The sequence below is a fragment of the Leuresthes tenuis genome, unplaced genomic scaffold (genome assembly GCF_036924035.1).
Source record: "Leuresthes tenuis unplaced genomic scaffold, fLeuTen1.0.hap1 SCAF_6, whole genome shotgun sequence".
Classification (NCBI taxonomy): Eukaryota; Metazoa; Chordata; class Actinopteri; order Atheriniformes; family Atherinopsidae; genus Leuresthes; species Leuresthes tenuis.
In genome coordinates, this window is record NW_027325360.1 from 32957740 (window position 1) to 32981277 (window position 23538).

Genomic DNA, 23538 nt, shown 5'->3' on the forward strand with positions numbered 1-23538 from the left:
CACAAACTCTTCAACTTATACTCTTTTACCGAAGCTGCTACAGCTCGATTGGCCGAATACCCTTTGATCCTATTTCGGTGAATTTGACATCTGCCTTACATATAACAGATTAGCGGTTTAGCAGTTTTAATTTAGTATGAGTGAAGGAATTCATTTTATAGCAAAATCCGAAATCGTGAAGAACTCATGAAAGTAAGCTTATTCTCGGATTCCTGAAACTTTAGATTTGCTCTTTCTTTTACTGCAAAGTACAACGTTGTTTTTTTTTGTTTAAATCTTTCTAGACATGGTAAATATTAAGGACAAAGCAGTTTTCACATAGTTTGAGTGAAGGAATTCATTTTATAGATAAAATCCCAAGAGTCTGCTGAGAAAAGAGAGTGAATGCGAAGTAGACTTTAACACGGCTATGGGAGCGAGCCGAGTGTGGGCTAACCGGGAGAATTGCTTGAAAGAAACGCGACACCGAATGAGCGATCAGAACAAAGCCTCAATACGGGATTCTCGTGGTGTTTTTGTTGCTGCCTTGTCTTTTGCATAGAGTAAAAGACAAGGCAGCCATCGAATAGGGCCCAATTGTTCCTAGTTGGTCAGCCGAGGAGCAAGGGGGGGGGGAGCAAGCGTCTCAACCAAGCAAAGCTCACCATGGGGAAGGTGGCTATGCCAACTAGCCTGATGCCCTGCTCCCGCAGTGACGGATAATCGTACTCTGGTTTCTCTTCATAACGTACATGTCTTTCGCCTTTTACTAAAGATTTCTGTGGAGAGCAGCACTAATGAGTTGTTTCTATTTTTGGCAGGCTTTACCTTTGCGGGTGAAGCCCTTTCTGTCTGTGCAAAAGAAATCTTCTTACTGTGCAGAGTGACTTCTCTGAGTAGAGTCGCCTTACTTGTTGCGACTGTGCCGATGTTCGAAGCTGGAGTGCAAAGTTGTTGCTTGAATGGTGCTTGCTGGAGCGTGCGGGAGTGCAAAGTTATACCATTTAAAAGGGCTGAAGAGTGCTCAGTGCAACGGGTGGGCGACACTCTGGCCACCTTGAAAACCGAGGTTACATCCACTACCAGGGGTAGCCCAAGTTCTGCCGCAAGTGTGGTGAGCATGGGCACCTGGTTGAGGCTTGTACCAAGGTGTTATGTGGGAAGAGCAGAGAAATTGGGCAAACTTTTGGAGAGTGTCCAAATGGCAGGAAATGTAATCTCTGTGGAGAATTAAATCACCTCTTCAGAGATTGCCCTAAATCTTTTGCCAACAAATTAAAGACGGTAAAGCCACAGTCAAGCCAACAAAGAGAAGGACCAAAGGTGGCAGTTGGTGAACAAAGTGAAGAGGTTGACCCAATAAATTCAAACTTCCCGCCAAAAGCTTGGATTGGAAGTGAGGAGCAAAAAGGGGAGGGGCCTGTAGAGGCCTCACCACTCAGTGTTGAAGTCTGTGAGAATTCACAGGCAGAGGGTGGAGCTACGCTAAATGAGGAGGAAGAGCAGACAGGTGAGTCTAGTGAAGCTACTCACCTCCCCGAAGGTCAACAGCCGAAGAGGACGGCATCTGAGCCTCTGATTCCCCAGTGGTATCAGAGAAGAGGGGAAGGGTTAGGTCCCTTTCAGACAGTTCTTCAGTGGAAGAACCTAGAGTCTTCCCCTCCGACTCACCAAATGAGGTCTCCTTTTTAACTTCAGCTCTGCAATCAACCCCCAGGGACTCAAAGTTAAATGCAACATTGCGTCAGAGGCCAACACCGAGAGTCCGAAAAGGAAATATAGATCACCCTACTCACTTTTCACCTAAAGAAATGAAGGAAGAGCTAGTTTCCCAAGAAATAACCTGTGTGTAATTTGTTTTGATAACTTAGAAAAACGAAAATGACATACCTACTTTCCTTTATGCTTTTAATGGTTCTCACCTTCTCAACACTAAATGTGAGAAGTGTGAAATCAAAGACAAGAGCCCAGAGTATTTTATCCTTCTTAGACTCAATAAAATCAGATGTGTTTTTAATACAAGAATGTGGACTACCTTTTTTAAAAAACCATAGACAATGGGAGGAAATGTGGCCCCATTTATCGATATGGAGTGGCTCAAATCAAAATAAAAATGATGGTGTGGCCATTCTAATTAAAAATCCGCATGTTCTGGTGAAAGGTAGCACAGTGGTGAGAGACGGACGGGCACTTTTAGCACACTTGAATTTTATGGGGCAAGACTTTAACCTCTTAAATATTTATGGTTTCAATGGAAAAAATGAAAGGTATGACCTTTTAGAAGATATACAGCTTTACATGCTAGGGCAAGTACCTTTAGTTGTAGGAGGGGATTTTAACTGTATCTTGAGCAGGAAAGATAGAAAAAGAGCAGGGGTAGATTTTAAAGTGGATAAGACTTTGATTTTACTTCAGGGCATATGCAGGGATTTTAAGCTTACTGACTGTTTTAAAACCATGCATCCCAGAGAGGAGGGCTTCACCTGGTTTAGTCATGATGGCACCAGAGCCTCTCGCATTGATTATTTCTTTACTAGAGATTGCCCACCCACTGATGTTAGATTAACTCCTGTTTTCTTTTCAGACCACCTTATGCTCTCCTGCACCCTTTCACCCCCTTCTGGTGTGACGGTAGGAAGTGGTCTGTGGAAACTCAACTGTTCCCTGTTGGAGGATGAAATCATAGTCAGTCAGTACAGGGAATGTTATAAAGAGTGGCAGACCCTTCAAGACCTCTACGAAACACATGCACAATGGTGGGAAATGGTGAAGGAAACGACCCAGACTTTTTTTAAACAGCAAGGTAAACTTAAAAAAAGGAAAGAGAATAGATGTATGATGGGACTACATAAACGCTTACAGCGCTACTTTAAACTAAATCAGTGTGGCATAGACTTTAAAGAAGAAATCAAAGATGTCAAAAAGGAAATGTCAGTTTTAGCAGAAATAAAGAGTAAAGGAATTTTTGTAAGAAGCAGGGAGCAGGAAATTGAGGAAGGTGAAAAAGAAAGAAAGTTATAAATAAAAAGGAGTGTATTCAAAATCTAAAAAGAGAAGATGGGTTTTTAACAAAATCCACACAAGAGATGATTGAAACTGTACATACCTTTTATAGTAACATGTACAAAGAGAAACAAGTGCACTTGGAAACATCGGCAGAAATCTTAAAATTCGTTGACAAAACCGTAAAAGAGAATGCACACTTGACACAGAATTTTACTGCTTTAGAGTTAAAAAAATGCCTAACAGGTTTTAAGAGAAGGCGAGCTCCGGGTTTAGACGGGCTTCCTGCAGAATTCTATCTGACCTATTGGGACCTTTTATCATCAGACATTTTAGATGTTTTTAAAGATTTTGAAAAACTCGACCGACTGCCTGACAGTTTTAGAGTGGGAATAGTGACTCTACTTTATAAAAAAAATGATAAGACTGACCTAAAGAATTGGAGGCCCATCACACTTTTAAACTTTGACTGTAAACTTTTTAGCAATGTTTTAGCGACACGGATGTCCTCTGTTTTAGAGGAGGTAATTCACCCAGACCAAGCTTGTGCCATCTCAGGGAGACAACTCACCGACAGCCTCGTACTGATTCGAGACATCATTGATTACGCTAGAGACAGAAACACCCGGCTTGTCATCTTAAATTTAGACTTTGAAAAAGCATTTGATCGGGTCTCGCATCAATATCTCTTTCAGGTGTTGCAGCCATCGAAAAGGGCCCGATTGTTCCTACTTGGTGAGCTTTGCTTGGTTGAGACGCTTGCCCCCCCCCCCCTGCTCCTCGGCTGACCAAGTAGAAACAATCTATTCGATGGCTGCCTTGTCTTTTACTCTGTGCAAAAGACAAGGCAGCCACAAACACCACGGGAACACCGTATTGAGGCTTTGTTCTGACCACTCATTCGGTGTCGCGTTTCTTTCAAGCAATTCTCCCGGTTAGCCCGCACTCGGCTCGCTCCCAGAGCCGTGTTAAAGTCCACTTCGCATTCACTCTCTTTTCTCAGCAGATTAAAAGAAAGTTTCATCTTGGGCTCCCTGAAACTTCCATCCTGCACCGCTGTTTGCTTTTTCACAAGAGCAGAGGAGAGCGCACCGTTCCCAGCGGCACTGCAGTACCGGGTCGAGGCTTGGAGTGAACGGAGCAAGCTTCTTTTTCAACTCCTATTCTTAAAAATCCATTTAATATGTTGTCCTCGTATAGAGGACATATTAAACTGATAAGAACAGATACTACACTTGATCTTAGCCAAAAGGCCGAGAAGCGATAACTGTCCACTGTTTCAGGTCCGAGGGCCCTTGCTGGCACAATGCGCACTTGTAGCAGTGTTCTTTTTATGGCCATAGGTGGCCAGAGTGTCACGTTGCACCTCCGCCCACCCGCTGCACTGAGCACTCTTCAGCCCTTTTAAATGGTATAACTTTGCACTCCCGCATGCTCCAGCAAGCACCATTCAAGCAACAACTTTGCACTCCAGCTTCGAACATCGGCACAGTTGCAACAAGTAAGGCGACTCTACTCAGAGAAGTCACTCTGCAAAGTAGCAAGATTTCTTTTGCACAGACAGAAAGGGCTTCACCCGCAAAGGTAAAGCCTGCCAATAATAGAAACAACTCATTAGTGCTGCTCTCCACGGAAGTCTTTAGTAAAAGGCGAAAGACTTGTATGTTATGAAGAGAAACCAGAGTACGATTATCCGTCACTGCGGGAGCAGGGCATCAGGCTAGTTGGTATAGCCACCTTCCCCATGGTGAGCTTTGCTTGGTTGAGACGCTTGCCCCCCCCCCCCTTGCTCCTCGGCTGACCAAGTAGGAACAATCGGGCCCTATTCGATGGCTGCCTTGTCTTTTACTCTATGCAAAAGACAAGGCAGCAACAAAAACACCACGAGAATCCCGTATTGAGGCTTTGTTCGGTGTCGCGTTTCTTTCAAGCAATTCTCCCAGTTAGCCGACACTCGGCTCGCTCCCATAGCCGTGTTAAAGTCTACTTCGCATTCACTCTCTTTTCTCTGCAGACTCTTGGGATTTTATCTATAAAATGAATTCCTTCACTCAAACTATGTTAAAACTGCTTTGTCGTTCATATTTACCATGTCTAGAAAGATTTAAACAAAAAAAACAACGTTGTACTTTGCAGTAAAAGAAAGAGCAAATCTAAAGTTTCAGGAATCCGAGAATAAGCTTACTTTCATGAGTGCTTCACGATTTCGGATTTTGCTATAAAATGAATTCCTTCACTCAAACTAAATTAAAACTGCTAAATCGCTAATCTGTTACATGTAAGGCAGATGTCAAATTCACTGAAATGGGATCTAAGGGTATTCGGCCAATCGAGCTGTAGCAGCTTCGATAAAAGAGTATAAGTTGAAGAGTTTGTGAATAAAGGTGTGCGCACACATAGTGAGCTGTAGGAAAATAGGCAGGGAGCAATGCCGGCTGGGGTATATGTTCTTGTATGTTGTCTGACTGTTTGATTTGAATGTGTTGTGTAAGTGTCCTGTTGAATGTTTGGGCTTTGACACTTCACTGTGGTTGTTAACTGTGTGGTGTGTCCTGAAATGTTATATGTTTGGGCTGTGTGACATGCTTAATGCTTGTCAGTAGCTACCCACTTATTCATATATAGCAACTGACAACATAAGAAGTCCGGACATACTTTGATAGTAGTTGTAGAAGTATCCTTATTGATAATAGATCACTAATTCATAGTGATAGAACGGTAGATGAACAGGTGCTTGCACATGTCTCACGAAAATAAAATGGGTGTATGATTGCTGACGGCAGAGCAATACTGCCAAACTTATGAGTTCTTGTGGCAAACTTGATTCAGTGTCTTGACGTGTATACGCTGTTTCGCTGACTTGATTGTCACAAGAAACAAAGTGTGTTTGATAAGATCCGACCATTTTATTACGGGAGGATCAGTATGTATGGATTCTGATGTGACTGATAAACCCATTCGTATCTTAAGCATAATCTAATACGTGAGACAACGCCCTGGCACACAATCAAAAAAAAAAAGAGAGAGCGGTTTTGTGTCCCCACAGTCCATAATGTAGAAAAGAGAGAAAAAAGCCTTTCTGATTTGGTGTGTGTGCTCATAGTGCAGAGTGTAGAGAAAAGAAAGCCGTTTTGGTGTCACGGGTGTTGTGACTTACACACACACATTTCTGAATTGAGAAAATAAATTATTTTAGAGGAAGCAGTAGAGTTTAGATCCCACATTTGTTGATAGGCATTCATTTATTTCTTCACTTCTGATGAAGTTTCAACAATAAACAACAAACTTTTTATTATGAGAAAGAACCAGACTCATTCTTCAGGAATCCGAAAATAAGCACGAATTCGGATTCTCCTATAAAACGAATTAATTAACTCAAACCAAGTTAAGACTGCTTTGTCCTTCATATTTATTCATGTCTAATCAAGTTTCAACGATAAACAACGTTGTACTTTGTAGAATGAGAAAGAACTTCTTCAGCAATAAGCATCTCTCGACATATGACGAAATACAGATTTTGCTATAAAATTAATTTCTTCTATCAGCGTGACTTAAAACTGTTTGTCCTCCTTATTTATCCACTTCAAATCAAGTTTCAACAATTAAAAAAAAATTGTAGTTTGAGAAAGAACAACTTAATCTTCAGCAATCAGTATAAAAAGAGGGTAACAAAAGGTGCAAATGCCAACCATACATCACTAAAAGGTGGAGCGGAAGTATTCAGCTGCAAGTAGGTGTGAATGTTCGACCATAATTTGTAAAAAGTGGGTAAGAAAAGGTTCGAATGCCCGACTAAATATTAACAAAAGCGGGAGGAGAGGTCTTCGGATGAGAGTGGGTGAGAATTTCCTACCATACAAGTATGGTGGAGAGGAAGCTGTGATTGGCCGACAATAGTAAAAAGCAGGTGAGAAAAGGTGCGAATGTCAAAACATACATGATCAAAACAGGGAGCGGAGGTGTTTGGCTGCGACAAGGTGTGAATGTCCACCCATAATTAATGAAAAACGGGCAACAAGTAGGTTCGAATGCCCAACCATACATCATCAAAAGCAGGAGTGGATGTGTTCGGCTTCAAGAAGGTATGAATGTCCATCAATAATTGCTATAAAACATGAAAGAAAATTTTCGAATATCAAACCGCACATAATCATAAGCGGGAGAGGAGGTGTTCCGCTGCAAGAAGGTGTGAATATCCACCCATAATTACTGAAAAATGGGTAAGAAAAGGTGCGAATGCCCAACCATACATCATCAAAAGCAGGAGTGGATGTGTTCGGCTACAAGAAGGTTTGAATGTCCGACCATAGTTTGTAAAAAGCGGGTAAGAACAGGTTTGTATGCCCGACTGTACACAATCAAAAGAGGGAGCGGAATTGTTCAGCTACAAGAAGGTGTGAAAGTCCGACCATGGTTTGTAAAAAGCGGGTAAGAACAGGTTCGTATGCCCGAATATACACCATCAATACACACCGGGAGCGGAGGTGTTCGGCTGTGAGTAGGTGTGAATCTCCAACCATAATTGCTGAAAAATGTGTTAGAAAAGGTAAGAATGCCGGTCCATACATCATCAAAAGCGGGAGAGGTGGTGTTCGGCTGCAAGTAGGTGTGAATGTCCAGCCATAATTACTCACAAATGGGTAAGAAAAGGTAGTATTGCCAGACCATACATGATCAAAACAGGGAGCGGAGGTGGTTAAGCTGCAAGAAGGTGTTAATGTCCGACTAAAGTTTGTAAAAAGCGGGTAAGAAAAGGTGCGAATGCCCGACAATGTATGATCAAAAGAGGGAGCGGAGGTTTTCGGCTGAAAGAAGGTCTGAATGTCCAACCATAATTTGTAAAAACCGGGGAAGAAAAGGCTCGAAAGCCCGACTATACACCATCAAAAGCTGGAGCGGAGGTGTTCAGCTGCAAGAAGGTCTGAATGTCCATCAATAATTGCTAGAAAACATGAAAGAGAATTTTCGAATATCAAACCGCACATGATAATAAGCGGGGGAGGAGGTGTTCAGCTGCAAGAAGGTGTGAATGTCCACCCATAATTACTGAAAAATGGGTAAGAAAAGGTGCGAATTCCCAACCATACATCATCAAATGCACGAGTGGATGTGTTCGGCTACAAGAAGGTTTGAATGTCCGACCATAGTTTGTAAAAAGCGGGTAAGAAAAGGTTCGAATGCCCAAACATACACCATCAAAAGAGGGAGCGGAGGTGTTCCGCTGTAAGAAGGTGTGAATATCCGACCATAGTTGGTAAAAAGCGGGTAAGAAAAGGTTAAAATACCCGACTGTACACAATCAATAGCGGGAGCGGAGTTGTTCGGCTACTAAAAGGTGTGAAAGTCCGACCCTGGTTTTAAAAAGCGGGTAAGAAAAGGTTCGAATGCCCGAACATACACCATCAAAAGAGGTAGCAGAGGTGTTCCGCTGTAAGACGGTGTGAATGTCCGATCATAGTTGGTAAAAAGCGGGTAAGAAAAGGTTAAAATACCCGACTGTACACAATCAAAAGAGGGAGCGGAGTTGTTCAGCTAAGAGAAGGTGTGAAAGTCCGACCATGGTTTGTAAAAAGCGGGTAAGAAAAGGTTCGTATGCCCGAATATACACTATCAAAACCGGAAGCGTAGGTGTTCGGCTGCAAGAAGGTGTGAACGTCCGACCAAAGTTTGTGAAAAAGCAGTTAAGAAAAGGTTCGAATATCTAACCAAACATAATCAAAAGCGGGAGCAGAGCTGTTCGACTGCAAGTAGGTGTGAATGTCCGAGAATAATTTGCAAAAAGCTGATGAGAAAGGGTGAGAAATCCCGACTATACACCATCAAATGCGGTAGCGGAGTTGTTCGGCTGTGAGTAGGTGTGATTCTCCAACCATAATTGCTGAAAAATGTGTTAGAAAAGGTAAGAATGCCGGTCCATACATCATCAAAAGCGGGAGAGGTGGTGTTCGGCTGCAAGTAGGTGTGAATGTCCATTAATAATTGCTTTAAAACATGAAAGAAAATTTTCGAATATCAAACCTTACATGATCATTAGCGGGAGAGGAGGTGTTCAGCTGCAAGAAGGTGTGAATATCCACCCATAATTACTGAAAAATGGGTAGGAAAAGATGCGAATGTCCAACCATAAATCATCAAAAGCAGGAGTGGAGTTGTTCAGCTACAAGAAGGTATGAAAGTCCAACCATGGTTTGTAAAAAGCGGGTAAAAGAAGGTTCGAATACCCGAATATATACCATCAAAAGTGGAAGCGGAGGTGTTCGGCTGCAAGAAGGTGTGAACGTCCGACCAAAGTTTGTAAAAAGCAGTTAAGAAAAGGTTTGAATATCCAACCGAACATAATCAAAAGCGGGAGCAGAGCTGTTCGACTTCAAGTAGGTGTGAATGTCAGATCATAATTGCTGAAAAATGTGATAGAAAAGACTAGAATGCCGGACAATACATCATCAAAAGCGGGAGAGGTAGTTTTTCGGCTGCAAGTAGGTGTGAATGTCCAGCCATAATTACTCACAAACGGGGGAAGAAAGGGTAGTATTTCCAGACCACACATGATCAAAACATGGAATGGAGGTGGTTCAGCTGCAAGGTTTGACTGTTCGACTAAAGTTTGTAAAAAGTGGGTAAGACAAGGTGCGAATGCCTGACAATGTATGATCAAAAGCGGGAGCGGAGGTGTTCAGCTGCAAGAAGGTCTACATGTCCATCAATAATTGCTAGAAAACATGAAAGAAACTTTTCGAAAATCAAACCGCACATGATCATAAGTGGGATAGGAGGTGTTCAGCTGCAAGGTGTGAATGTCCACCCATAGTTGGTAAAAAGCGGGTAAGAAAAGGTTAAAATACCCGACTGTACAAAATCAATAGCGGGAGCGGAGTTGTTCGGCTACAAGAAGGTGTGAAAGTCCGACCATGGTTTGTAAAAAGCAGTTAAGAAAATGTTCGAATATCCAACCAAACATAATCAAAAGCGGGAGAAGAGCTGTTCGACTGCAAGTAGGTGTGAATATCAGATCATAATTTGCAAAAAGCTGTTGAGAAAGGGTGAGAATGCCCGACTAGACACTATCAAATGTGGGAGCGGAGGTGTTCGTCTGTGAGTAGGTGTGAATGTCCGACCATAATTGCTGAAAAATGTGTTAGAAAAGGTAAGAATGCCGGACCATATATCATCAAAAGCGGGAGAGGTTGTGTTCGGCTGCAAGTAGGTGTGAATGTCCAGCCATAATTACTCACAAACGGGTAAGAAAAGGTACTATTGCCAGACCATATATGATTAAAACAGGGAGCGGAGGTGGTTAAGCTGCAAGAAGGTTTGAATATCCGACTAAAGTTTGTAAAAAGCGGGTAAGACAAGGTGTGAATGCCCGACAATGTATGATCAAAAGAGGAGCGGAGGTTTTCGGCTGCAAGAAGGTGTGAATGTCCACCCATAATTACTGAAAAATGGGTAAGAAAAGGTGCGAAAGCCCAACCGCACATGATCATAAGTGGATGAGAAGGTGTTCGACTGCAAGTAGGTGTGAATGTAAGATCATAATTTGTAAAAAGCGGGTAAGAAAAGGTAAAAATGCCCAACCATAAATTATCAAAAGCGGCAGCAGAGTTTCGGCTGGTATTTATCAATGTCTAGATAGATTTCAACAAAGAACAACGTTGTACTTTGCAGTAAAAGAAAGTGCAAATCAAAAGTTTTAGGAATCCGAGAATAAGCTTATTTTCATGAGTTCTGCACGATTTCGGATTTTATGTATAAAATGAATTCCTTCACGCAAACTAAGTTAACACTGCTTTGTCCTTCATATGTACCCATTTCTACATATATTTCAAGCATAAACTTCCTCATACTACCCTGAATGAGAAAGAGCCACACTTGTGATTAAGCCATACGCCCCTTTTGAGGAGTTCTGCATGGTTTGGGATTTTATCTATAAAATTAATTCCTTCACTCAAACTAAGTTAAAACGGCTTTTACCTTCATATTTATCAATGTCTCGATAGATTTAAACAAAAAACAACGTTGTACTTTGCAATAAAAGAAAGAGCAAATCAAAAGTTTTAGGAATCCGAGAATAAGTTTATTTTCATGAGTTCTGCACGATTTCGGATTTTATGTATAAAATGAATTCATTCACTCAAACCAAGTTAAAACTGCTTTTTCCTTCATATTTATCAATGTCTAGATCGACTTCAACAAAGAACAACATTGTATTTTGCAGTAGAAGAAAGAGCAAAACTGAAGGATCAGGAATCCGAGAATAAGCTTCTTTTCATACGTTCTGCATGATTTGGGATTTTATGTATAAAATGAATTCCTTCACTCAAACTAAGTTAACACTGCTTTGTCCTTCATATGTACCCATTTCTACATATATTTCAAGCATAAACTTCCTCATACTACCCTGAATGAGAAAGAACCACACTTGTGATTAAGCCATACGCCCCTTTTGAGGAGTTCTGCATGATTTGGGATTTTATCTATAAAATCAATTCCTTCACTCAAACTATGTTAAAACGGCTTTTACCTTCATATTTATCAATGTCTCGATAGATTTAAACAAAAAAACAACGTTGTACTTTGCAGTAAAAGAAAGAGCCAATCAAAAGTTTTAGGAATCCGAGAATAAGCTTATTTTCATGAGTTCTGCACGATTTCGGATTTTATGTATAAAATGAATTCATTCACTCAAACCAAGTTAAAACTGCTTTTTCCTTCATATTTATCAATGTCTAGATCTACTTCAACAAAGAACAACATTGTATTTTGCAGTAGAAGAAAGAGCAACACTGAAGGATCAGGAATCCGAGAATAAGCTTATTTTCTTAAGGGCAAGTGGGAACTGCATTGTCCTTCATATTTATCAATGTGTAGATGGATTTCAACTTCTTCTACTGCAAAGTCCAATGTTTTTCTTTGTTGAAGTCGATCATTGATGAATATGGAAGGACAAAGCAGTTTTAACTTGGTTTGAGCAAAGCAATTCATTTTATAGCAAAATCCGAAATCGTGCAGAACTCATGAAAGCAGGCTTATACTCGGATTCCTGAAACTTTAGATTTGCTCTTTCTTTTACTGCAAAGTACAACGTTGTTTTTTTGTTTAAATCTTTCTAGACATGGTAAATATGAAGGACAAATCAGTTTTAACATAGTTTGAGTGAAGTAATGCATTTTATAAGCAAAATCCTAAATCATGCAGAACTCACGAAAAGCTTTTTCTCGCTTTTCAATGCTTTTTACAAACCATTGTCGGACTTTCACACCTTCTTGCAGCCGAACACCACCTCTCCCGCTTTTGATGATGTATGGTCCAGTATTCTTACCTTTTCTAACACATTTTTCAGCAATTATGGTCGGACATTCACACCTACTCACAGCTGGACACCTCCGCTCCCGCTTTTGATCATACAATGTCGGGACATCGCTCCTTGTCTTACCAGCTTTTTACAAACTTTAGTCGAACATTCACACCTTCTTGCAGCTGAACACCTCCGCTCCCGCTTTTGATGATGTATAGTCGGGCTTTCGAGCCTTTTCTTACCCGGTTTTTACAAATTATGGTTGGACATTCAGACCTTGCAGCCGAACACCTCCGCTCTCTCTTTTGATCATACATTGTCGGGCATTCGCACGTTGTCTTACCCGCTTTTTACAAACTATAGTCAGACATTCACACCTTGCAGCTGAACCTCCGCTCCCTGTTTTGATCATGTATGGTCTGGCAATACTACCTTTTCTTCCCCCGTTTGTGAGTAATTATGGCTGGACATTCACACCTACTTGCAGTCGAACAGCTCTGCTCCCGCTTTTGATTATGATTGGTTGGATATTCGAACCTTTTCTTAACTGCTTTTTACAAACCATGGTCGGACTTTCACACCTTCTTGTAGCCGAACAACTCCGCTCCCGCTATTGATTTTGTACAGTCGGGTATTTTAACCTTTTCTTACCCGCTTTTTACCAACTATGGGTGGACATTCACACCTTGCAGCTGAACACCTCCTATCCCACTTATGATCATGTGCGGTTTGATTTTCGAAAAGTTTCTTTCATGTTTTCTAGCAATTATTGATGGACATGTAGACCTTCTTGCAGCTGAACACCTCCGCTCCCGCTTTTGATCATACATTGTCAGGCATTCGCACCTTGTCTTACCCACTTTTTACAAACTTTAGTCGAACAGTCACACCTTTTTGCAGCCGAACACCACCTCTCCCGCTTTTGATGATGTATGGTCCAGCATTCTTACCTTTTCTAACACATTCTTCAGCAATTATGGTCGGACATTCACACCTACTCAGAGCCGAACACCTCCGCTCCCGCATTTGATGGTGTATAGTCGGGCATTCTCACCCTTTCTCATCAGCTTTTTACAAATTATGATCTGACATTCACACCTGCTTTTGATAATGTATTGTTAGGCATTCGCACATTTTTTTTTACCCATTTTTCATGAATTATGGGTGGACATTCACACCTTCTTGCAGCCGAACACCTCCTCTCCCGCTTATGATCATGTGCGGTTTGATATTTGAAAATTTACTTTCTTGTTTTAAAGCAATTATTGATGGACATTCAAACCTTCTTTTTGATGGTGTATAGTCGGGCTTTCGAGCCTTTTCTTCCCGGTTTTTACAAACCTTGGTCGGACTTTCACACCTTCTTGTAGCCGAACAACTCCACTCCCGCTAGTAATTGTGTACAGTCGGGTATTTTAACCTTTTCTTACCCGCTTTTTACCAACTATGGTCGGACATTCACACCGTCTTACAGCGGAACACCTCTGCTCCTGCTTTTGATGGTGTATAGTCGGGCATTCGAACCTTTTCTTACCCGCTTTTTACAAACGGGCGGGACATTCAAACCTTCTTGTATCCGAAAACCTCCGCTCTCTCTTTTGATCATACATTGTCGGACATTCGAACCTTTTCTTACCCGCTTTTTACAAACCATGGTCGGACTTTCACATCTTCTTGTAGCCGAACACATCCGCTCCCGCTATTGATTGTGTACAGTCGGGTATTTTAACCTTTTCTTACCCGCTTTTTACCAAGTATGGTCGGACATTCACACCTTCGTACAGCGGAACACCTCCGCTCCCTCTTTTGATGGTGTATGTTCGGGCATTCAAACCTTTTCTTACCCGCTTTTTCCAAACTTTGCTCGGCTATTCACAGCTTCCTCTCCACCATACTTGTATGGTGGGATATTCACACCCACTTGCATCCGAAGACCTCCGCCCCAAATTTTGTTGATATTTAGTCGGACATTCGCACCTTACCCGCTTTTGGCAAACTATGGCCTTCTTGCAGCCAAACACCTCTGATCTTGCTTTTGATGATGTAAGGTTGGGCATTCAGACCTTGCTTCACCTGCTTTTCACCAAATATAGTCGGACATTCACACCTTCTTGCAGCCGAACACTTCCGCTCCACCTTTTAGTGTTCTATCACACCTTTTTTTTCACCGCATTTTATACATTATGGTTGGAAATTTTCAACCACACTCATCCGAAGACCTCTCCTCCCGCTTTTGTTAATATATTTGAACTTTAGTTTGACATTCAAACCTTCTTGCAGCTGAACCACCTCCGCTCCCTGTTTTGATCATATATGGTCTGGCTACTACCTTTTCTTACCCGTTTGTGAGTAATTATGGCTGGACATTCACACCTTTTTGCAGCCGAACACCACCTCTCCCGCTTTTGATGATGTATGGTCCAGCATTCTTACCTTTTCTAACACATTCTTCAGCAATTATGGTCGGACATTCACACCTACTCAGAGCCGAACACCTCCGCTCCCGCATTTGATGGTGTATAGTCGGGCATTCTCACCCTTTCTCATCAGCTTTTTACAAATTATGATCTGACATTCACACCTGCTTTTGATAATGTATTGTTAGGCATTCGCACCTTTTTTTTTACCCATTTTTCATGAATTATGGGTGGACATTCACACCTTCTTGCAGCCGAACACCTCCTCTCCCGCTTATGATCATGTGCGGTTTGATATTCGAAAATTTACTTTCTTGTTTTAAAGCAATTATTGATGGACATTCAAACCTTCTTTTTGATGGTGTATAGTCGGGCTTTCCAGCCTTTTCTTCCCGGTTTTTACAAACCTTGGTCGGACTTTCACACCTTCTTGTAGCCGAACAACTCCGCTCCCGCTATTAATTGTGTACAGTCGGGTATTTTAACCTTTTCTTACCCGCTTTTTACCAACTATGGTCGGACATTCACACCGTCTTACAGCGGAACACCTCTGCTCCTGCTTTTGATGGTGTATAGTCGGGCATTCGAACCTTTTCTTACCCGCTTTTTACAAACTATGGCGGGACATTCAAACCTTCTTGTATCCGAAAACCTCCGCTCTCTCTTTTGATCATACATTGTCGGGCATTCGCACCTTTTCTTACCCGCTTTTTACAAACCATGGTCGGACTTTCACATCTTCTTGTAGCCGAACACATCCGCTCCCGCTATTGATTGTGTACAGTCGGGTATTTTAACCTTTTCTTACCCGCTTTTTACCAAGTATGGTCGGACATTCACACCTTCGTACAGCGGAACACCTCCGCTCCCTCTTTTGATGGTGTATGTTCGGGCATTCAAACCTTTTCTTACCCGCTTTTTCCAAACTTTGGTCGGCTATTCACAGCTTCCTCTCCACCATACTTGTATGGTGGGATATTCACACCCACTTGCATCCGAAGACCTCCGCCCCAAATTTTGTTGATATTTAGTCGGACATTCGCACCTTACCCGCTTTTGGAAAACTATGGCCTTCTTGCAGCCAAACACCTCTGATCTCGCTTTTGATGATGTAAGGTTGGGCATTCAGACCTTGCTTCACCTGCTTTTCACCAAATATAGTCGGACATTCACACCTTCTTGCAGCCGAACACTTCCGCTCCACCTTTTAGTGTTCTATCACACCTTTTTTTCACCGCATTTTATACATTATGGTCGGAAATTTTCAACCACTCTCATCCGAAGACCTCTCCTCCCGCTTTTGTTAATATATTTGAACTTTAGTCAGACATTCAAACCTTCTTGCAGCTGAACCACCTCCGCTCCCTGTTTTGATCATATATGGTCTGGCAATACTACCTTTTCTTACCCGTTTGTGAGTAATTATGGCTGGACATTCACACCTACTTGCAGCCGAACACAACCTCTCTCGCTTTTGATTATGTATGGACCGGCATTCTTACCTTTTCTAACACATTTTTCAGCAATTATGGTTGGAGATTCACACCTACTCACAGCCGAACAACTCCGCTCCCGCATTTGATGGTGTATAGTCGGGCATTCTCACCCTTTCTCATCAGCTTTTTGCAAATTATGATCTGACATTCACACCTACTTGCAGTCGAACAGCTCTGCTCCCGCTTTTGATTATGTTTGGTTGGATATTCGAACCTTTTCTTAACTTCTTTTTACATATTTTGGTTGGACGTTCACACCTTCTTGTAGCCGAACACTTCCACTCCTGCTTTTGATGATGTATGGTTGGGCATTCACACCTTTTTTTTGCCCATTTTTCAGGAATTATGGGTGGACATTCACACCTTGCAGCTGAACACCTCCTATCCCACTTATGATCATGTGCGGTTTGATTTTCGAAAAGTTTCTTTCATGTTTTCTAGCAATTATTGATGGACATGTAGACCTTCTTGCAGCTGAACACCTCCGCTCCCGCTTTTGATCATACATTGTCAGGCATTCGCACCTTGTCTTACCCACTTTTTACAAACTTTAGTCGAACAGTCACACCTTTTTGCAGCCGAACACCACCTCTCCCGCTTTTGATGATGTATGGTCCAGCATTCTTACCTTTTCTAACACATTCTTCAGCAATTATGGTCGGACATTCACACCTACTCAGAGCCGAACACCTCCGCTCCCGCATTTGATGGTGTATAGTCGGGCATTCTCACCCTTTCTCATCAGCTTTTTACAAATTATGATCTGACATTCACACCTGCTTTTGATAATGTATTGTTAGGCATTCGCACCTTTTTTTTTACCCATTTTTCATGAATTATGGGTGGACATTCACACCTTCTTGCAGCCGAACACCTCCTCTCCCGCTTATGATCATGTGCGGTTTGATATTCGAAAATTTACTTTCTTGTTTTAAAGCAATTATTGATGGACATTCAAACCTTCTTTTTGATGGTGTATAGTCGGGCTTTCGAGCCTTTTCTTCCCGGTTTTTACAAACCATGGTCGGACTTTCACACCTTGTAGCCGAACAACTCCGCTCTCGCTATTGATTGTGTACAGTCGGGTATTTTAACCTTTTCTTACCCGCTTTTTACCAACTATGGTCAGACATTCACACCGTCTAACAGCGGAACACCTCTGCTCCCGCTTTTGATGGTGTATAGTCGGGCATTCGAACCTTTTCTTACCCGCTTTTTACAAACTATGGTGGGACATTCAAACCTTCTTGTATCGGAAGACCTCCGCTCTCTCTTTTGATCATACATTGTCGGACATTCGCACCTTTTCTTACCCGCTTTTTACAAACCATGGTCGGACTTTCACATCTTCTTGTAGCCGAACACATCCGCTCCCACTATTGATTGTGTACAGTCGGGTATTTTAACCTTTTCTTACCCGCTTTTTACCAACTATGGTCGGACATTCACACCTTCGTACAGCGGAACACATCCGCTCCCTCTTTTGATGGTGTATGTTCGGGCATTCAAACCTTTTCTTACCCGCTTTTTCCAAACTATGGTCGGCTATTCACAGCTTCCTCTCCACCATACTTTTATGGTGGAATATTCACACCCACTTGCATCCGAAGACCTCCGCCCCAAATTTTGTTGATATTTAGTCGGACATTCGCACCTTACCCGCTTTTGGAAAACTATGGCCTTCTTGAAGCCAAACACCTCTGATCTCGCTTTTGATGATGTAAGGTTTTAGTGGTAGCTTTTAGTGTTCTATGAGGCATTCACATATTTTTTTTCACCGTATTTTATAGATTATGGTTGGAAATTCTCACCCACTCTCATCCGAAGACCTCTCCTCCCGCTTTTGTTAATATATAGTCGGGCATTCGAACCTTTTCTTACCCGCTTTTTACAAATTATAGTCGAACATTCACACCTACTTGCAGCTGAATACTTCCGCTCCACCTTTTAGGTATGTATGGTTGGCATTTGCACCTCTTTTTATACTGATTGCTGAAGATTAAGTTGTACTTTCTCAAACTACAACATTTTTTTATTTGTTGAAACTTCATTTGAAGTGGATAAATAAGGAGGACAAACAGTTTTAATTCAGGCTGATAGAAGGAATTAATTTTATAAGAAAAAATCTGTACTTCGTCATATGTCGAGAGATGCTTATTGCTGAAGAAGTTCTTTCTCATTCTACAAAGTACAACGTTGTTTATCGTTGAAACTTGATTAGACATGAATAAATATGAAGGACAAAGCAGTCTTAACTTGGTTTGAGTTAAGGAATTCGTTTTATAGGAGAATCCGAATTCGTGCATAACTCATAAAATAGAGCTTATTTTCGGATTCCTGAAGAATGAGTCTGGTTCTTTCTCATAATACAAAGTTTGTTGTTTATTGTTGAAACTTCATCAGAAGTGAAGAAATAAATGAATGCCTATCAACAAATGTGGGATCTAAACTCTAGTGCTTCCTCTAAAATAATTTCCTTTCTCAATTTAGAAATGTGTGTGTGTAAGTCACAACACCCGTGACACCAAAACGGCTTTCTTTTCTCTACACTCTGCACTATGAGCACACACACCAAATCAGAAAGGCTTTTTTCTCTCTTTTCTACATTATGGACTATGGGGACACAAAACCGCTCTCTCTCTTTTTTTTTTTTATCGTGTGCCAGGGCGTTGTCTCATGTATTAGATTATGCTTAAGATACGAATGGGTTTATCAGTCACATCAGAATCCATACATACTGATCCTCCCGTAATAAAATGGTCGGATCTTATCAAACACACTTTGTTTCTTGTGACAATCAAGTCAGCGAAACAGCGTATACACGTCAAGACACTGAATCAAGTTTGCCACAAGAACTCATAAGTTTGGCAGTATTGCTCTGCCATCAGCAATGATACACCCATTTTATTTTCGTGAGACATGTGCAAGCACCTGTTCATCTACTGTTCTCTCACTATGAATTAGTGATCTATTATCAATAAGGATACTTCTACAACTACTATCAAAGTATGTCCGGACTTCTTATGTTGTCAGTTGCTATATATGAATAAGTGGGTAGCTACTGACAAGCATTAAGCATGTCACACAGCCCAAACATATAACATTTCAGGACACACCACACAGTTAACAACCACAGTGAAGCGTGTCAAAGCCCAAACATGTAACATTCAACAGGACACTTACACAACACATTCAAATCAAACAGTCAGACAACATACAAGAACATATACCCCAGCCGGCATTGCTCCCTGCCTATTTTCGTACAGCACACTATGTGTGCGCACACCTTTATTCACAAACTCTTCAACTTATACTCTTTTACCGAAGCTGCTACAGCTCGATTGGCCGAATACCCTTTGATCCTATTTCGGTGAATTTGACATCTGCCTTACATATAACAGATTAGCGGTTTAGCAGTTTTAATTTAGTTTGAGTGAAGGAATTCATTTTATAGCAAAATCCGAAATCGTGAAGAACTCATGAAAGTAAGCTTATTCTCGGATTCCTGAAACTTTAGATTTGCTATTTCTTTTACTGCAAAGTACAACGTTGGTTTTTTTGTTTAAATCTTTCTAGACATGGTAAATATTAAGGACAAAGCAGTTTTCACATAGTTTGAGTGAAGGAATTCATTTTATAGATAAAATCCCAAGAGTCTGCTGAGAAAAGAGAGTGAATGCGAAGTAGACTTTAACACGGCTATGGGAGCGAGCCGAGTGTGGGCTAACCAGGAGAATTGCTTGAAAGAAACGCGACCCCGAATGAGCGGTCAGAACAAAGCCTCAATACGGGATTCTCGTGGTGTTTTTGTTGCTGCCTTGTCTTTTGCACAGAGTAAAAGACAAGGCAGCCATCGAATAGGGCCCGATTGTTCCTACTTGGTCAGCCGAGGAGCAAGGGGGGGGGGAGCAAGCGTCTCAACCAAGCAAAGCTCACCATGGGGAAGGTGGCTATGCCAACAAGCCTGATGCCCTGCTCCCACAGTGACGGATAATCGTACTCTGGTTTCTCTTCATAACGTACAAGTCTTTCGCCTTTTACTAAAGATTTCTGTGGAGAGCAGCACTAATGAGTTGTTTCTATTATTGGCAGGCTTTACCTTTGCGGGTGAAGCCCTTTCTGTCTGTGCAAAAGAAATCTTGATACTGTGCAGAGTGACTTCTCTGAGTAGAGTCGCCTTACTTGTTGCGACTGTGCCGATGTTCGAAGCTGGAGTGCAAAGTTGTTGCTTGAATGGTGCTTGCTGGAGCGTGCGGGAGTGCAAAGTTATACCATTTAAAAGGGCTGAAGAGTGCTCAGTGCAGCGGGTGGGCGACACTCTGGCCACCTTGAAAACCGAGGTTACATCCACTACCAGGGGCAGCCCAAGTTCTGCCGCAAGTGTGGTGAGCATGGGCACCTGGTTGAGGCTTGTACCAAGGTGTTATGTGGGAAGAGCAGAGAAATTGGGCAAACTTTTGGAGAGTGTCCAAATGGCAAGAAATGTAATCTCTGTGGAGAATTAAATCACCTCTTCAGAGATTGCCCTAAATCTTTTGCCAACAAATTAAAGACGGTAAAGCCACAGTCAAGCCAACAAAGAGAAGGACCAAAGGTGGCAGTTGGTGAACAAAGTGAAGAGGTTGACCCAATAAATTCAAACTTCCCGCCAAAAGCTTGGATTGGAAGTGAGGAGCAAAAAGGGGAGGGGCCTGTAGAGGCCTCACCACTCAGTGTTGAAGTCTGTGAGAATTCACAGGCAGAGGGTGGATCTACGCTAAATGAGGAGGAAGAGCAGACAGGTGAGTCTAGTGAAGATACTCACCTCCCCGAAGGTCAACAGAAGGTCAATTTGTTGATAGGCATTCATTTATTTCTTCACTTCTGATGAAGTTTCAACAATAAACAACAAACTTTGTATTATGAGAAAGAACCAGAATCATTCTTCAGGAATCCGAAAATAAGGTCTATTTTATGAGTTATGCACGAATTCGGATTCTCCTATAAAACGAATTCCTTAACTCAAACCAAGTTAAGACTGCTTTGTCCTTCATATTTATTCATGTCTAATCAAGTTTCAACGATAAACAACGTTGTACTTTGTAGAATGAGAAAGAACTTCTTCAGCAATAAGCATCTCTCTACATATGACGAAGTACAGATTTTGCTATAAAATTAATTCCTTCTATCAGCCTGACTTAAAACTGTTTGTCCTCCTTATTTATCCACTTCAAATCAAGTTTCAACAAATAAAAAAATGTTGTAGTTTGACAAAGTACAACTTAATCTTCAGCAATCAGTATAAAAAGAGGTGCAAATGCCAACCATACATACCTAAAAGGTGGAGCGGAAGTATTCAGCTGCAAGTAGGTGTGAATGTTCGACTATAATTTGTAAAAAGCGGGTAAGAAAAGGTTCGAATGCCCGACTATATATTAACAAAAGCGGGAGGAGAGGTCTTCGGATGAGAGTGGGTGAGAATTTCCAACCATAATCTATAAAATACGGTGAAAAAAAATATGTGAATGCCTCATAGAACACTAAAAGCGGAAGTATTTGGCTGCAAGAAGGTGTGAATGTCCGACTATATTTGGTGAAAAGCAGGTGAAGCAAGGTCTGAATGCCCAACCTTACATAATCAAAAGCGAGATCAGAGGTGTTTGGCTACAAGAAGGCCATAGTTTTCCAAAAGCGGGTAAGGTGCGAATGTCCGACTAAATATCAACAAAATTTGGGGCGGAGGTCTTCGGATGCAAGTGGGTGTGAATATTCCACCATACAAGTATGGTGGAGAGGAAGCTGTGAATAGCCGACCATAGTTTGGAAAAAGCGGGTAAGAAAAGGTTTGAATGCCCGAACATACACCATCAAAAGAGGGAGCGGAGGTGTTCCGCTGTACGAAGGTGTGAATGTCCGACCATAGTTGGTAAAAAGCGGGTAAGAAAAGGTTAAAATACCCGACTGTACACAATCAATAGCGGGAGCGGATGTGTTCGGCTACAAGAAGATGTGAAAGTCCGACCATGGTTTGTAAAAAGCGGGTAAGAAAAGGTGCGAATGTCCGACAATGTATGATCAAAAGAGAGAGCGGAGGTTTTCGGATACAAGAAGGTTTGAATGTCCCACCATAGTTTGTAAAAAGCGGGTAAGAAAAGGTTCGAATGCCCGACTATACACCATCAAAAAGAAGGTTTGAATGTCCATCAATAATTGCTTTAAAACAAGAAAGTAAATTTTCGAATATCAAACCGCACATGATCATAAGCGGGAGAGGAGGTGTTTGGCTGCAAGAAGGTGTGAATGTCCACCCATAATTCATGAAAAATGGGTAAAAAGAAGGTGCGAATGCCTAACAATACATTATCAAAAGCAGGTGTGAATGTCAGATCATAATTTGTAAAAAGCTGATGAGAAAGGGTGAGAATGCCCGACTATACACCATCAAATGCGGGAGCGGAGGTGTTCGGCTCTGAGTAGGTGTGAATGTCCGACCATAATTGCTGAAGAATGTGTTAGAAAAGGTAAGAATGCTGGACCATACATCATCAAAAGTGGGAGAGGTGGTGTTCGGCTGCAAAAAGGTGTGACTGTTCGACTAAAGTTTGTAAAAAAGTGGGTAAGACAAGGTGCGAATGCCTGACAATGTATGATCAAAAGCGGGAGCGGAGGTGTTCAGCTGCAAGAAGATCTACATGTCCATCAATAATTGCTAGAAAACATGAAAGAAACTTTTCGAAAATCAAACCGCACATGATCATAAGTGGGATAGAAGGTGTTCAGCTGCAAGGTGTGAATGTCCACCCATAATTCCTGAAAAATTGGCAAAAAAAAGGTGTGAATGCCCAACCATACATCATCAAAAGCAGGAGTGGAAGTGTTCGGCTACAAGAAGGTGTGAACGTCCAACCAAAATATGTAAAAAGAAGTTAAGAAAAGGTTCGAATATCCAACCAAACATAATCAAAAGCGGGAGCAGAGCTGTTCGACTGCAAGTAGGTGTGAATGTCAGATCATAATTTGCAAAAAGCTGATGAGAAAGGGTGAGAATGCCCGACTATACATCATCAAATGCGGGAGCGGAGTTGTTCGGCTGTGAGTAGGTGTGAATCTCCGACCATAATTGCTGAAAAATGTGTTAGAAAAGGTAAGAATGCTGGACCATACATCATCAAAAGTGGGAGAGGTGGTGTTCAGCTGCAAGTAGGTGTGAATGTCCAGCCATAATTACTCTCAAACGGGTAAGAAAAGGTAGTATTGCCAGACCATATATGATCAAAACAGGGAGCGGAGGTGGTTCAGCTGCAAGAAGGTTTGAATGTCAAACTAAAGTTCAAATATATTAACAAAAGCGGGAGGAGAGGTCTTCAGA

At 41.7% G+C, this 23538-nt stretch overlaps 4 non-coding genes across 4 annotated transcripts; 2 read left to right on the forward strand and 2 right to left on the reverse strand.

Moving 5' to 3' along the window:
* Window positions 1–704: 704 nt before the first annotated feature.
* On the forward strand, window positions 705–818 carry LOC140310776 (U5 spliceosomal RNA). The gene has a single exon (XR_011916815.1). It is a non-coding gene; the product is annotated as a U5 spliceosomal RNA (small nuclear RNA).
* A 3245-nt stretch (window positions 819–4063) lies between these two features.
* On the reverse strand, window positions 4064–4247 carry LOC140310460 (U2 spliceosomal RNA). Its single transcript, XR_011916529.1, has one exon. It is a non-coding gene; the product is annotated as a U2 spliceosomal RNA (small nuclear RNA).
* Window positions 4248–4555: 308 nt separating this feature from the next.
* On the reverse strand, window positions 4556–4669 carry LOC140310600 (U5 spliceosomal RNA). Its single transcript, XR_011916654.1, has one exon. It is a non-coding gene; the product is annotated as a U5 spliceosomal RNA (small nuclear RNA).
* Window positions 4670–20186: 15517 nt separating this feature from the next.
* Window positions 20187–20300, forward strand: LOC140310766 (U5 spliceosomal RNA). The gene has a single exon (XR_011916806.1). It is a non-coding gene; the product is annotated as a U5 spliceosomal RNA (small nuclear RNA).
* Window positions 20301–23538: the final 3238 nt, after the last annotated feature.